Raw genomic sequence first — 17096 nt, 5'->3', positions numbered from 1 at the left:
TCCCCACAGGCTTGGACCTTTAAACCCTTGGTCTGAAGCTGGTGGCTCTATGTAGGAAGGTCATGGAACCTTTGGGGGTGGAGCCTTGCTGGGAGAAGAGAGTCATTAGAAGCAAGTCCTGAGGTTTTGTAGCCCAGCTTCACTTCCGGTTCATCATTCCCTGCTTTCTAACTATGGATGCCGCCTGACCAGCCAGCCTGCCATTCCTGCTACCATGCCTTTGCCAAGACATCCCTTCAAGCTGTAAGCCAGAATAACCCTTTGCTTCTTTAAAATGCTTCTCCTCGTGTCCTTTGTCACAGCAACAAGAAAAGTAACTAACCAAGGCAAACATCCGTGACATATCCTTGTGTGTGAAGGCTCTGGTCTCACCTGTGGGAGACCAAAAATCTTTAAAAATCAAATTAGAACCCAAATCTGGAGTGAGTAACTTCTGAAAGTCAGGGTAAACAATGAAACTCCTCCACAGACACAGAGCATCCATCCTGGCAACACAACAGTGGTCTCCCAGCTCAGGACACTAAGGAGGAGCCTCCATCCTTTTCTGCCATCTTGACCTATTTTTCCTTTCTTTATGCCTTCCTGCATACCTCTACCTTAACTGGCCCAGGGAAACCATTAGACAAGAAAGATGATATCTCAGAGAAAGTATTAGAAGGCCTGGTCTTAAAGCCCCAGGACAGTCTAGATGCAAACTTTGAGGTGGTAAAGATGATGGTCATCTAGGACCCCCGTCCCTGGCAGTTCTTCCAATACATTCAAATTATAGCTGAGAGGCAATCGAGAGCTTCAGTCAAACTACTGTGTATCATCTCCTACAAAGTCCCGGGGGCATCCAGATCACCCACCAGCCATCTTGGCTTGCAACCCCTGAATCCATGCCAAATACATCACAACTACCTGGAGGCTCTGTTTTTGTGACAGTCTCCCAGCCCCTATTGATAGGATGAAATATTTGGTTCAATTTCCCCAATTCTAGAAAGGCAGTCTAGGCAATAATAGCATAGATCTGGGAGAGACAGCCCTGGTTTGTGCCATGAACTGAAGGCTGGGGAGGGGTGAGTGAAACCTGGCCATCAGGAAAGGTCAACACACTTCCAGAGACTCCCTACGATGCTTGGAGGTGAGAATGGATCAGTGAGAAAGAGGTCAAGGCTACAACACCCAGCCTGTGGAATGGGTTAGGCCATTCATTTAGAAATTGTCTCTCTTCACCTTTCGGTCTCTTGGCTCTTGGCAAAAGACTTAAACATCTTAAACATCAAATAGATCCCTGGTCATTGGTGCTTATAGGCACCATGAGGGTGGAGGACATAGTTTACTCAGCTCTGCATCAACTAGACAGATGTTCCCAAGTGTAAGGCCTGGGGCCTCACCACACTTAGCTTCTTCCACTTCTGAGAATGACATTACCATCTATCACTGACTTCCAAAGTTTACCTGCTACCCATAGTCCCCCAGGCACAGTTGTGTACATTACCTTACCTGCATTACACCTACACTTAGGTGAATGAGAGTCACTCAAAGTCAACAATCCCCAAATCAGACTGCTGACCTTCTCCCAGCAAGATTCTTTTACAGGGTTACTGATCTATCCATGCTCGTGATACCCTGTATACTCAAACCACAGACAGAAATCTAGAAATATCTGGAGTTTAATCTGCCCTCATACCCCATATCCCATTTGACACCAATCCTATAATTTTTACTCCTGAAACATCTGCCAGACTGGTTGTGGTTTTTGCCTCTACACAATCGATTACCAACCCTCTCAACCTTGACTGCAGTGACATCTTACTAACAACTGCCACTGCTGTCACCCTTGCTGTAAGCATATGAAGACAGTGACCCTATCATAGCCAGAAGACCCTGTATCACCCCAGTTCTCCCAACCTCTGGCTTTTACAATCTTTCCAGCCCCTCTTCCATGATGGTTGCTGAGCCTTGACAAGGGAGTATGGTATAAATGTCCTATTTATGTCTGACCACTCTGCAGATAACTTATTCCCAAGAGGGTATTTCTTAAAGTCTAAAAAGATCCATAACAAGTGATGACACCACGGTAGCTATAAAAGTGTCCCAATAACAAGCGTTCCAGGACGGTCCCTTGCTAGATTTCATCAGGCCTGCAAAGAACACACATATACTTCATACTTCACATACATATTTTACGTTGTCAACAGTTGGGAGGACTGGGGTGAAACAAGGTCTTCTGGCTATGACAGAGTCACTGAACTGGTGCACTCACAAGAGCAATGAGGAGCAAGGTGTCAGCAGTGACAGTTGCTAGCAAGCTGTCACTGCAGTTGAGGAGAACGAGAGTGGGGGTCAGCACTAGGTTCTGTAAATACTTCAAACTATGTATACATGTTAAACACACTTCAAACTCTTCCATATGACAAGGGGAGAAATGTTTCCAAGCGCCTTTTATGAAGCCTGCATCGCCCCCCAATCCAAGTCAGGCAAGGAGACAACTGAAGCACAAGACTATAGACCCATTTCTTTGATTCATATAAATGCAAAACTCCTCAGTGAAATCCGCACAAGCAGAATTTGACAACATACTTTAAAAACCATACATCATGGCCAAGGCAGTTCAACATGCACAGATCAATGAATATAATACAATCATACCCCAAGACAAAGACAGATCAACGTACAGAAATCAATAAATGTATAAGTAGAAGCAAGAACAAAAATCACATGATTATTTTAAGAGTCACAGAAAAAAAAAAAAAAACCTTGAGAAATCACCTCATCATCATAAAAGTCCTGAAGACACTAACTGTAGATAGATCATATCTCCCACACAGCAAGGGCTATCTCCAGCAGGCTGACAGCCAACAGTACTCTGAATGGGGGAAAGATGAAATTACTTCCTCTAAAATCAGGACCAGGACCTTATGTCTACAATCTTGTTCAATACAATATTTGAATTATTAGCCAAAACAATAAAGAGAAAGAAAAAATAAGGAAGAACACAAACAATCCCTATTTGCAGATGATATAACCCTAAATGATATGACCACTAAAGTGTTCATTTAAAAAAATTTACACCCAATTTCTTTGAATTCCAGAAAAACATCAAGATATAAAAACAATATACAAAGATCAATAGATTTTTAAAGACTAATAATGAACCTAGAGAAAAATGATTTAAAAAAAAAAAAACCAATCTTACTCACCCCAGCTTCAGAAATAATGTTACTTAGGGATAAATCTAACCATAAAGGTAAAAGAGGGAAAATACTCTAAAACAGAAACCATAAAACACTGAAGAAAGAAATAGAAGAAGGCACTAGAAGCTGGAAAGTCCTCCCAAGTTCCTGGTTTGGTGCAATCAATAGTTTTATAAACAACATGCTATTTGTGATGGTTTGTATATGCTTGGCCCAGAGAGTGACACTATTAGAAGGTGTAGCCCTGTTGGAATAGATGTGGTCTTGTTGGAGTAGGTGTGTCAATGTGGGTGTGGGCTTTAAAACCCTCAGCCTAGCTGCCTGGAAGTGAGTATTCTACTAGCAACCTTCAGATGAAGATGTAGAACTCTCAGCTCCTCCAGCACTATGCCTGCCTGGATGCTGCTGTGCTCCCACCTTGATGATAATGGACTGAACCTCTGAACCTGTAAGCCAGCCCCAATTAAATGTTGTCCTTATAAGAGTTGCCTTGGTTGTGGTGTCTGTTCACAGCAGTAGAACCCTAACTAAGACACTACTGAAAACAATCTACAGACACTGTAGCCTCCATCTAAATTCCAATGACATCCCAAACTTTCCCCTGTCTACCCAGCTCCAAATTCAAAAGGGTATGGGCTTCTCTGGCTCCAGCCACTCTACATAATCTTTCTCCACCTTCCCAACATCTGGTGCTAATAGGTGAGGATTTCCTAGACCTAAACTACCCAACCCACATTTTCCATGCCCAGCCAGCAGCCAGTGTCAACAGGGTGCTTCTTAGATAGAATGAGAAAGTTGAAGAGAAAATAAACTAGGAAATTCAGAACAGGAAAGACCTGTGTCTAGATGACCATACAGGCAGAGCCAGGTGTCAGAGCCTGAGGTCCTTCCTCAGCCCACCCTTCTCAATTTTGATATGCCTGATTCTAGTCCACTATTCCCCATTCATCACCAGGGATTTCCCACACCCATCCATTCATTTAATCCTTGGTTGCCTTGATGAATATGTTCACTTACACTAAACAGCACTAGACGACATTCCCATGGAGCAGAAGTAAAAAGCATTTTGAAAACATTAGTAGGTGTGTTGGGTAAAGGTCTTGGTCTGAAGGCACAGTCTCTAACGGGGATACTGATGGAGGGGAGCAGGGGTTTTATCTGAATCCTTCAAATCATGTCGGAGGGGAAGGAGATGAAGAGCATGGTAGGAATTAAGGGTAGAATGGGCATTCAAACAGCAGCAATGGACAGGAATTCAAGAAAAACTCAAGTAGGACCCATGGCAATAAGCAAGAGGAAGAGACCAGAGCGGGTGCAGGATAGAGGACAACATGAATCATCACAAGGCTCTGGAGCATCCCTGAGAGGCTGCAGGACCAGGCTTCCCTCCCAAGGGTTCTGGGCTCCCAGGCAACAGGGCTTTTCCTCCAAATCTTCCCCTTGGCACCATCACTGTCCTATCACTACTGATGAGTGAAGCACACAGAACCCAGATGTTTTTTTAAAGGCACACTCAGCCAGATGTTGCAACACCAGCGCTGTAGGCTGAGGCAGTAAGATTGCCATGAATCCAAGGCCAGCCTAGAGAGCACAGTAAGTTCCAGGCAAGCCTGAGCTAGATGATGAGATTTTGTCTCAAAAGGGGAAAAGACAGCCTCCATCACCACATCTTAAGGACTGCTTCCGGTAATAACAGTCAAACCTAGAACATCAGAGTGAGACAGAGCATCCTGACTCTCAAAGGCTAAGAACAGGGATCCAGATAGCAATGGCCCCAAGCCTCAGAGAGACATGGGCACTTCTACATTTGAAAGGCCTCACCCTACATGGCCAAAGTGGTCCTACTGGAATCCTCAAACAACCCAGGTTATTGTCAAGGTTATAGGTTGCTCTCCCCAAACTGACAGCAAGGTCCCACGGCTGAAGACAACACCTACACAATTCATTGTACATGGAGTTGAACTGGTACTGACATACCGCCTTCACACCTTACGTCCTAGCCCCTTTGGTACAAGAAAGTACGCTTCATGCTACCAAAATAAAAACATGAACACCAAGCCAACTACAAACCCTTTGATGTACAATGGTGTCCCACTTACAAGATGTGCTAGGGCAATCATGGCACAAAGCTTGTGGGAGTAACCAATCAATATTTGATTTGATAAGGCCCACTCCAAGAGACGGAACCCATACCTAACACGTTTGGGTGATCAGAAACCAGAGACCCAGGATCAAATCAAATACGACTGTTCTAAAGAAAAAAATGTAGTAATAAAATGAATCCTAATGACATTCTGCAAAATGCATATATCACTGCCTTGTTCAGTCATCATCAGAGAATCTTTCTCCTGCAGCAGATGGGGACAAATACAGAGAGAGAGACCCACATGCAGACATTATGCAGAATGAGAGACCCTGAAACACTCAGCCCTAAATGAGATGTCTCTATCAAATCCCTCAGGGCTCAGAGAAGCCCATGGAAGAGGAGGCAGAAAGAGTGTAAGAAGCAGAGGGGATGAAGATCAAGGAACAATGCCCTCTAAATCAACATGAGCAGAATTCATATAAACTCACAGTGACTGAGGCAACATGCAAAGATATGAACCAGGACCTCTGCCTATGTGTATTGTGGCTTCCAGACTAGTGTTTTTATGAGATTCCTGACTGTGTGAACCAGTGGGTCTCTGATTCTTGTTTCTTCTCTAAGGCTCTTTTCCTTCTGTTTGTTTGTCTTGTCCAACTCTTAAGTGGTCATTTTTATTTTACATTATTATATTTTTGTTATATTTCATTATCATCCTATAGAAGCCTATTTGCTTTCTAATGAGAGACAAAAGGGGAGGGGATCTGAATGGGAAAGGAGAGAGGAGGAATTGGGAGGAGTAGAGAGAGGGGAAACTATAACCAGGATATATTACATGAAAAAAATCTATGTCCAATAAAGGGGGGAAATAAAGTAGGCTGTGCTAGATGTATTAAATACATTTCAACATACAGTATTTTCAAGATGGGTTTGCAGGGATGGGTTCCCATCATAAGCGTAGGAGCAGCTCTATCCAGGAGTGAATAGACGTCCATGTGGAGAACCACCACTTCCACTGAGCAGTCCTGAGTGAACTTAAGGCATCAGTTTACAGTGGGACCCAACTGTCTCGCTGATCTCATCTTGTGCTGCAGGTCCTGATGAACAGTACCTCCCACCACCTCTGAAAGCAGCCACACTAACCTAACTATGGTCCTGCCACACAAGAAAAGCCTTTTGCAAATCTGCCTCCTGAGCTCTACTTGCCTTTCATCATTGGCTCAAACACAAATGAACATCCCATTGCCATAGCTAGCATCTTTATGTAGTACTAGCATAGGAGATAACCTTGTGCATAAACTCACTCCCCTGCCACTGGTCTTACTTCCCTCCCTGTTGTGATTTTAATTGAAAATGCCCCAGCTGGCGTTTGAACACTTGGTTTTCAAGTGGTGACATTATTTGGAAAGATTGGAACCTTTAAGAGTTGGAGCTTGACCACAGAGCCTGGAGCTGATTCTGTGCCACAGCACTCCATACCCAAATACTGCCAGGAGAGAGCTGGTCTCCAAGGAATGTTGTTACACCTGAGAGCACAGGTAAGGCCACCACTTCTGCTCAAATTCCTGCTCCAAGAGAGATCAGCTCAGAGTCATCAGGACACAGGAACCAAGGAACAGCCGGGGAAAGGATCCTTCTGGTTTCTGTCTGCACCCCAGAGCCGACCCTGTGCCACAGCTCTTCATACCCAAATTCCTTCTGGAGAGAACTGGTCTCCCAGGAGTGCTGACACACAGGCTTTCAGGAGGGACAAGCCACGGTCAGAGACAGCAAGACCAGCTAACACCAGAGATATCCAGATGGTGAGAGGCAAGGGCAAGAACATAAGCAACAGAAACCAAGGCTACTTGGTATCATCAGAACCCAGTACTCCAAAGACAGTGAGCTCTGGACACCCCAACACACCAGAAAAGCAAGACTCTAATTTAAAGTCACATATCATGATGATGATAGAGGACTTTAATAAGGACATAAATAACTCCCTTAAAGAAATACAGGAAAACACAGCCAAACAGGTGAAGGAATTGAACAAAACAACCCAGAACATAAACAACCCTGGAGACAGAAAGCCTAGGAAAGAAATCAGGAGTCATAGATGCAAGCATCACCAACAGAATACAAGAGATAGAAGAGAGAAACTCAGGTACAGAGGATAAAATAGAAAGATACCAAAATACATTGACACAACAGTCAAATAAAATGCAAAATGCAAAAAGCTCCTAACCCAAAACATCCAGGAAATCCAGGACAAAATGAGAAGACAAAACCTAAGGATAATAGGTATAGAAGAGAGTGAATATTCCCAACTTAAGGGGCCAGTAAATATCTTCAAAGAATTATAGAAGAAAACATCCCTAACATAAAGAAAGAGTTGCCCATAAACATACAAGAAGCCTACAGAACTCCATACAGACTGAACCAGAAAAGAAATTCCTCCCATCACATAATAGTCAAAACACCAAATGCACAAAACAAAGAAAGACTATTAAAAAGCAGTAAGGGAAAAATGTCAAGTAACATATAAAGGCAGACTTGTCAGAATTACACCAGACTTCTCAACAGAGATGATGAAGGCTACAAGATCCTGAGGTGATGTCATACAGACCCTAAAAGAACACAAATGCCAGCCCAGGCTACTATACCCAGCAAAACTCTCAATTACCATAGATGGAGAAACCAAGATATTCCATGACAAAACCAAGTTTACACAATACCTTTCAACAAATCTAGCCCTACAAAGGATAATAGACAGAAAACTCCAACAGAAGGAGGGAAACTACACCCTAGAAAAAGCAAGAAAGTAATCTTTCAACAAACCTTAAAGAAGATAGCCACACAAACATAATTCCACCTCTAACAACAAAAATAGCAGGAAGCAACAATCACTAGTCCTTAATATCTCTTAACATCAATGGACTCAATAATATGACATAGACTAGCAGACCGGATAAGTAAACAGCATCCAGCAGTTTGCTGCATACAGGAAACGCACCTCCATGACAAAGACAGACACTTCCTCAGAGTAAAAAGCTAGAAAACAAATTTCCAAGCAAATGGTCCCAAGAAACAAGCTGGAATAGCTTTTCTAATGGCAAATAAAATCCACTTTCAACCAAAAGTAATCAAAAAAGATAAGGAAGGACACTTCATACTCATCAAAGGAAAAATCTACCAAGATGAACTCTCAATTCTAAACATCTATGCTCCAAATGCAAGGGCACCCACATACATAAAAGAAACTTTACTAAAGCTTAAAACACACACTGCACTGCACACAATAATAGTGGGGGATTTCAACACCCCACTCTCAGCAATGGACAAATAATAGAAAAAGAAACTAAACAGAGACACGGTGGAACTAACAGAAGTTATGAACCAAATTAATTTAACAGATATCTACAGAACATTTCATCCTAAAACAAAAGAATATACCTTCTTCTCAGCACCTCATGGTACCCTCTCCAAAACTGACCATATAATCAATCACAAAATGGGGCCCAACAGATACAAAAAGATTGAAATAATCCCATTCATCCTATCAGATCACCACAGACTAAGGCTTGTTTTCAATAACAACAAAAACAATAGAAAGCCCACATACACATGGAAGCCAAATACCAGATCTTAACCTTGGGTCCACTGCAGTGAACCAAATGCTTCACCTGGTGCTTCACAGCTCCTCCTGTTTCCCACACCAAGACAGTAACAGCCAGGCATTGCTGCCCCAGACTAAGTTAAAATGTGAAATGTTTGAACGGTTTCTAGTGAATGTTAGTTACATTTTCCCGTCATTGTAGGCTGCCGACCTGACTCGGCTGGTCAAGATGGCGCCAGCTTCCGGTATGATCTACTGGTAAACAAGTGCACTGCGAATGGGATCACACTTGGGCCAACTCAGTTTTGGCGCCAACCCCTCCCGAGTGGGATATGTTAATGAAGCACTGCAATTCCGACCAATCGCACACCTCCACGCGCATTCCCCCCCCCCACTAGGGCTGAGCATATAAGTAGCTTGCTCTGAGTGCTCGGGGTTCCCTGCTAAATGATGAAGCGCTTCTACAATAAAGGCTGTTGAGAAGGATCCGGTTGTTCGCGTCTTCCTTGCTGGTCGAGTGGAGTGCGACATGTCATAAAACGTGCAAAGGATTCTCGAACCATCACAAATCATGAGCAGCCTGTATTGGCTTATAGTTTTTTTGTAGATCAATAGATATATATGTTTGGATATAAATATGTATATTGAAACACTTTATGATTTAAAATGTCCACATATCCTTTATCCTAAAATATCTTGTAATTTCTTGAAGATATTTTGGAAATCTAAATAAATAAATAAGAGTTGGGGCTTTTGGCTTCATTGCAGAAAATGAGTCACTTGGGCGGGGGTATGGGGGGTGTCGACATTAAAAGTTACAACCCAGCCTCACTTCTAGCCTAAGTGTTCTCTCCCTCTCCCTCCTTTTGTCACCCCTCCTCCTCTCCCATCTTCCTCTTCCTCCTCCTTCTTTCTCTTTCTCCTCTCTCATATCTCTCCCTCCCTTCATCCCTCTCTCTCTTCCTCCCTCTATCCCTCTGTCTTTTCTCCCCTCCATTTCTCCCTCCTTCCTAGTGGTGCCACATAGCAAAGAAGAACTCTACACTCCAACTGCCACAGAGTCTCCAATCACTGGAGTCACCCACCACAATGCACTTCCACCACGATGAATTGCAGCCCCTCAAATGGTGAGCAAAAGTAAGTCTATCCTCCATTGAGCTGCTTCCTGCCAGGTACAAAGTCACACCTACGGGAGAGGGAACTGACACAGGAGCTCTCTGTCTAGGCTCACATCAGACTCCCGGCTGCCCTTGTGACGCAACTGGACAAAGTCATTCCCATCTGCTGGCTTTCTACTCTTATAAGCATGAAAACTGAGCTTCCTAAAATGTTCATGCCACACTTTTCACAGTCTTCCCACACCTACCTGCCAGAACTGCTTCATCTGCTTCCTACCTCACTCTTCCCCATCCCGTATGGCACACACCATCCGCCATGTTGCAAACATTCCTGGTTGTCCCCTGGAAGGCCAGAGCTGCTCTGCACAAACCTATATCTCTGTTTATTCACTTCAGAGCCACTTAGCTTACCATTCATTCAAATTATAAGGCTGAACAGAACACAGTCTTTTCCAACAAGCACTAGGTTTTCACAGGGAAGGAAGCTGACTGACGAAGGATGGCCAAAGCTCTCCACTCTACCTGGAGGTGTCAGGAAAGACCCCAGAAAGTTTTTTTCTAAGAACTGTCTCACTGTGTAGCAAGGCTGTCTTAACTCAAAGATCTCCTGCCTTAGCTTCCTAAATCCTGGGATGGTGAGTGTGAACGTTATCTGGAGAAGACGAATCGGCATCTGCAGTGGTCCAGGCGGGAGAAGAAAGTCCAAGAGGAAGGCAGTCCTTCGGTCCTGAGCTGTCAGCCTCTCACTTGGCTCTTTCATATCACTGGGCTCCTGGGACTAAGGGCTGCTGCCTTCTCTTGCTTCTGTCCCACACACAGTCCTGTCAGTAGCCATCTATGTAGGGTATGGAGCACAGGAAAGTCCTTTTGAGATTGAAATAAACATTTTTAACATGTCCTGGAAGGTCTTTTATCGTAATTTATACTCTCTACTTTCTCCTCCTCAACTGTGTGAGCATGTATGCTTGCTCTCTCTCTCTCTCTCTCTCTCTCTCTCTCTCTCTCTCTCTCTCTCTCTCGTGTGTGTGTGTGTGTGTGTGTGTGTGTGTGTGTGTGTGTGTGTGTGCACGTGTATGTTCAGAATGAAATTCCTGCAGCTCCCACCGAGGACCTGCTTTTTCTCTTGTTTGGTCATTTGTCTCACCTTTGATTCTGAACATCTCTTTCTCTAACTTTTGCCAGATCCCACTGCTCATATTCAAGGTCATAATTTATACCAGTGTAATAAGATTTTAAGCAGAGGAGCAACATGATTAAAATTACCTTCTAAAGACATAGTGACTATATTAAGGATAAATGGGGTGTGTGTGAAAGAATGGATGGGGGATGGGGGGATGGATAGACAAAGCGATCCTCAAGGCCTTACTGCTTGTTACAAATGACCTTCATGAATGGATGCACCATTTGTTTCATAGGTCACAATGTTACTATAAAATTTCCATTGTCTTGAGACTCACCAAGCAACTACATAATCTCTTCCCTAATGCTTGTATCAGATATAAACACCCCTGTGTTAGTCAAATATCCAGGCATCTGCTAGAACAGATAGCTGAGAGAGAGGAAGATTTTTTTTTTCTGGATCATGATTTTGGAGGTTTTGGTCCACGGTAGGTTGTCTCTGCTGCTTTGAGGCCTGGAGCAAGACAAGCCCATCATGGTGCAAGCATTGGTGAAGAAGTGTTTACCTCATAGCAGCCAGGAAGCCATAAAAGTGGGGGCACTGTAGTTCTGATAATTCAATCACATGGTTCTAAATGCCTGCCCAAGTCCCATTAACCTCTCCCTCCCACTTCTACTACTTCTGAAGTTACCCCCATATGCAGATAGGGTGATGAACTGAGAGGATCAAGCCTTCAACATACGGGCTTTTGAGGGACAGAGAAGATCCAAACTACAGCAATACCTCATTAGCCAAGCCCATCCCAAACCTGCTCTTGCTGGCAGGGCCAGGCACTTTCTATGTAGTTTATCCTCGGATCAACTCATTTAACCCTTCCGATAGCCCAGGAAGGACATGTGACTGCTATGTCCTCAATGGAAAACTCCATAACAGGTGACCCAAATGAAGCTTCCTTGTTGCTAGCCCATTATACACTGTGGTTTGGAGCGTGACTGATCAAATTAAAGTGTCCGTGCCCTCCTTGGTCTACCATGAGGAAATAGCCTGTCTACAACATAATTGGCCAAAACTGTTCTCATAGCTCATTAATCAAGCCTGTTTTGAAACAACCTATCTATAATACAATTGGTCAAAACTGTTCTATTTGCTGATTAATTAAGCCTCTTTTGAAACAGCCTATTTGCAACACAATTGGCAAAAACTGTTCTATTAGTTAAACCTGTTTTGCAACATTAAATAATAGGATGCATCATGAACAATGAGCAAAACATAACTTCCCCCACCCTGCCATTCTCTCTCTCTCTCTCTCTCTCTCTCTCTCTCTCTCTCTCTCTCTCTCTCTCTCCACTCTAATTGGCTCATCTCTTCGGTGAGTTCCCTCAATGTCCCTCCTGCCCCTCTACCATTCACAAACATCTCCCGTCTCTGACCACATCTTTCTCTTCAGCATACCACAACACAACTTCCATTAACCTAGTGAAGATGAATATTCAGAACTAGAGATCAAGGCCTGGACATGAAAATTCAGGATGGATTTGTATTTCACTAGTGACGGATGATACTGGCTATCTCTTCGTGAAATGTTGGTCACTTGTGTACCTTCTTTAGAGAAATTCAGATTATACACTCACTTAAAAACTGGAATGCTGTCGTTTGTTGTGTGGCTTTAAGAAATGTTTACATAGTTTGGAAACAAGTTCCTTATCTGATCTATGATTTACAAATATTGATCCCCTTTGTGGGTTATCTTTTCCCTTCTTAATGACATATAAAATCATTCTTTGTGTGTGAGAGGAAAAAGGCAACAATGGAAATGAGAGAGACAGAGAGAGAGAGAGAGAGAGAGAGAGAGAGAGAGAGAGAGAGAGAGGAGGAAAGGAAGAGATGGAGGGACAGAGTGGGAACATACCTGCCATGGAGCAGTGTGGAGGTCAGAGGACATCCCTGAATGTCCATCTTACTTTCCACCTTGTTTGGGACGTGGTCTCTGCCGTGATTTGAATATGCTTGGCCAAGGAGTGGCACTATTTGAAGGTGTGGCCTTGTTGAAGTAGGTGTGACACTGGGGCCATGGGCTTTAAGACTCTCATCCTAGCTGCCTGGAAGCCAGTCTCCTTCTAGCAGCCTTCAGATGAAGATGTAGAACTCTCAGCTCCTCCTGCACCATGCCTGCCTGAACTCTGCCATGCTCCCACCTTGATGATGATGGACTGAACCTCTGAACCTTAAGCCAGCCCCAAATAAATGTTGTCCTTATAAAAGTTGCCTTGGTCATGGTGTCTGTTCACAGCAGTAAAACCCTAACTAAGACAATCTCCACTATTGTTTAGGGCTGCACACACCAAGCCAACCAGGCTGCAAGTTTCCAAGGATTCTCTTTTCATATTCTCATCCTGACACTTGGATCACAAACACTTGCACTACTGCATCCAGTAGTTTTAAGTAAATTCTGGGGATCTTAACTTCTGGGGATCAAGCTTATACATCAGGCACTTTCTCCACTGAGCTCACGATTTTTTCAATTTTTCAGCTTTTTATCCACCCCCTCATTATGTGCCTACTATGTGCCAGATGCACAATATCCAGCCCATCTTTGAGAGGCTATCTATATGTAAAACTGTAGTGGATTGTTAAACTTCTCAGGCTAAGAGAATTTCGAGATGGCATTATTGAGCAAGACTTAAATACAGGCATTGGGCATGGATAGTACAGTTGAGTTGCTATGTTAATAAGTAGAATTATTTTATTACTATCCGCACTGGTATAGTTGATACTATCTATAAAAAAGTCTGCTCAGCTAGTTGATATGACCCAAACACACTAAAAATGAAACAATGTAGAAAATATAATAATGTTCACTTTCTTGTAAAAGTAATGGCCCAGGGTTGGTAACATGGTGGTAGGTAGTTTTTTTCCAGGTAGTTTTCTAGGACCCTAGATGATGGAGGCTTTGCCGGCTTCCACTCCGATTTCCATGTGACAAAGAGCTGCTGAAGCCAAATGCTGGCCAGGAACATGGATAAGGGCCAGACTCGGGGGTAGTGGAGCATCACCCTGCATATTCTGATGCCTAGAGCTCAGTCTTGTGGCCACATCAAGCTTCAAGGGGGAGACTGGGAAATACAGACTACGCCCATGTTCAGGAAGAAGAGAACCCGGACTCAGATAAGCAGCAGGCATTCTTACAATAGGGAGTTCCAAGGAAGGGCAAGTTGGCCCTGGCATAGTCACACTTATTGTACTGTATTCAAGTTACAGATTTACACATTTGTCTTTCCAGGTAAACCATGAGAGCTTCATATTTCAGCACTCAGAATGAAGTAGGGTATATAGAAAATACTTATTAAGTAGTCCATGAATTATGTCATATTTCTGGATCAAGAATGCCCCTCCAAAGATGATGTGTCAACGGCTTGTTCTCAGGGTGACACTACTTGGAGATATAGAACCTTTTATAAGTGGAGCCTAGGAAGATGTCCTTAAGACACTGGAGGTGTACCCTTGAAGGGGAGTATAGGACCCCACCTCTTCCTCTTCCCTTTTTGCTTCCCAGCCATGAGGTAATTGCCCTCATTCTCCCATGAGCACCACCTGCAATGGGTTGCCTCACCACAGGCCCAAAGCAATTCAGCCAACTGATCATAAACAGAACCCCCGAACTGTGAACTAAAATCAACTTTCTTTCTTTATAAACTGATCCTCTCTGTTCTTTTGTTATAGTAACAGGAAACTGACTAATACAAATAGTGAAGTGTGAAATAGCAGCTGTTTCAACAAATTCTGTGGCTTCTTAAGAATCCACATGGAATGTCATACATCTCTGCTGCCAGTGTAGAGGAAGGTGCTTGATTTCCTCTTTTGGATGGCAGCTGGCCTGGCATCCAGTTCATACGGCAAGTACATCAAGTCATTTGGACACAAATTATCTATATTTTGGGTCATCTAACAAGGAGAGGTTTGTGTGTGTGTGTGTGTGTGTGTGTGTGTGTGTGTGTGTGTGTGTGTGTGTGTAGAACCCAAGTCTCTAAGGTATATTCTAGAAGTTAAGGAGCCAAACGGAAGCCATGATGGTAGAAGAAACATTGTCTGAGGTACACACTGCTTTTGTAGTCCTTGGGTTTGCCAGGTATGGTAGCTTTTCCCTCATATGTAGTGACATGCTTCTCTTGTTCATGGACTCTTGTAAAACCACGTAGCACACGACCTGTAAAAATGACTCTTCTACCAAGTATGAACAATGACAGGTATTTCTGAGTTTGTTCAGAAATTGGAACTACCATAACCTGATAGCAAGAATACACAATAGCACAACCATTTTGGAAAATACTTGAGATTCCTTGAAAAAAAAAAAAAAGGTTAAGTGGGATTGTCATGTGATCTGATGATTCTTCTCCCAAATACATACTCTAGAGGAAGAAAAACTAACTTTGTTCCTGAGGGCTTAAAAAAGCATCATTTATAGTAGTCAAAAAGTAGAAACCCAGATATCCATCAGCTGACAAATGGATTAACAAAATGTATTATATGCTTACAATGGGATACTGTGGACCCAGAGAAAGGAACAGAGAGCACTGATCTATGCCAGGAGGTAACTGAATCTTAAAAGACCTTAGTGAAAGACTCTGGACACTAAATGACACAGAGCATAAAGTTCCACTTATGGGGTATATGCAGGAAACACAAATCTATAGGATAAAGTTAAATTACTGCTTTCCAGGGATCAGAAGCAGGGAGGGAAAGTTGTCTGATTGTTATGGAGTATGAAGGGGTTTTTTTTATAATGAAATGTTCTAAATTAGATTTTGGTGCAAATTATGCAACTCTGTGAATATATTAAAACAAGCCCATTGGATAGGTAGGTTTTATGGCATCGGAATTACAGCATGGGGCTGTAGTTTTCTTTGTACATTTTTTGGTAAGTTTGCTGAGATTCTAAGATCTCAAAGTTACTATATTTTGTCAACCTGATGATGATTCAAACAACAGTTCTGCAGCATGCTGAACTACTGAAAAAGTAGAAACCAACACTTATAGAAATCTCCGGGCTGAAAGAGCCCTCATGTGAATTAAACCTAAAGTAGGAACTAAGGCTACCTTCTCATCCAAATGCTGGCAATCAGTCAAGGGACTCCTAGGATGTTAACAATGAAAATATAATTCTTACTGTACAACCAAATGAAGTAGCCTTCAAAACAGTGAAAGGTAGATGTGTTTCAGCAAAACACAGTTAAGAGAATCTGTCACTGGCACAATGGCACCCCATGAGGGACTAAGGATGGTCCTGAAGCTGAGAGGAGCGGTCAATCCAACGGATGGAAACCTTGAATGAGAACAATCTCTGCTGGTTCTAACAGTGTGTGCTTGTAATCTCAGCACTAACGGGACTGAGGTAAGACAGTGCACACCTGATGCTGGCCTGGACTACACAGCAAGTTTTAATGCTAAGACATTATCTCAAACAAGGGCTAAAAGAAAAAAAAAAAAGCAAATAAGAAGTTCCTGAGGAAAGTATCCTATAAGAAATTGAGAGCCACTGGTCTACGTGGAATATTGAATGGAGTTTCCTATATACTATGTGCTTCCTTTCCACTTAGAGATTTGACCACTTAGTCCATGAATCATATAAACCTCATGGCTTACAATCAGCCATTATGAACATGTAACAGCCTGGAGAAATAGCTCAGCAGTTAAGAGCACTAGCTGAGGTTCCCGGGGACCCAAGTTTAATCCCCAGCAACCACATGGCGGCTCATAACCATCTGTAACTTCAGTTCAGGGGGATCTGATGACACTCTAGCCTCCACGGGCACCACGTGTGCACGTGGTACACAGATATAGATGTAGGCAAAGCACTCATACACATGAATAAAATAAAATGTAAATTTAACAAAGCAGACTGGCACGATAAGAATAAAACAGAAACATCTTCTACTTTAAATTATCAGAAGCCACTCAATAACTATCCAGGAATAAATAATACTCTCTAAAACCTACTAATGGG

The 17096-nt window shown here is 42.9% G+C and overlaps 1 protein-coding gene across 2 annotated transcripts in view; it reads right to left on the bottom strand.

Annotated features, from left to right (window-relative positions):
• The window catches only part of Ano2 (anoctamin 2), a 338029-nt gene that overhangs the window by 317922 nt on the left and 3011 nt on the right, over positions 1-17096 (bottom strand). The window lies entirely within an intron of this gene.

Source organism: Arvicanthis niloticus, chromosome 9, assembly GCF_011762505.2.
Source record: "Arvicanthis niloticus isolate mArvNil1 chromosome 9, mArvNil1.pat.X, whole genome shotgun sequence".
Lineage (NCBI taxonomy): Eukaryota > Metazoa > Chordata > Mammalia > Rodentia > Muridae > Arvicanthis > Arvicanthis niloticus.
The sequence above is the reverse complement of the archived record's forward strand: the minus strand, read 5'-3'. Positions and strand labels throughout refer to the sequence as shown.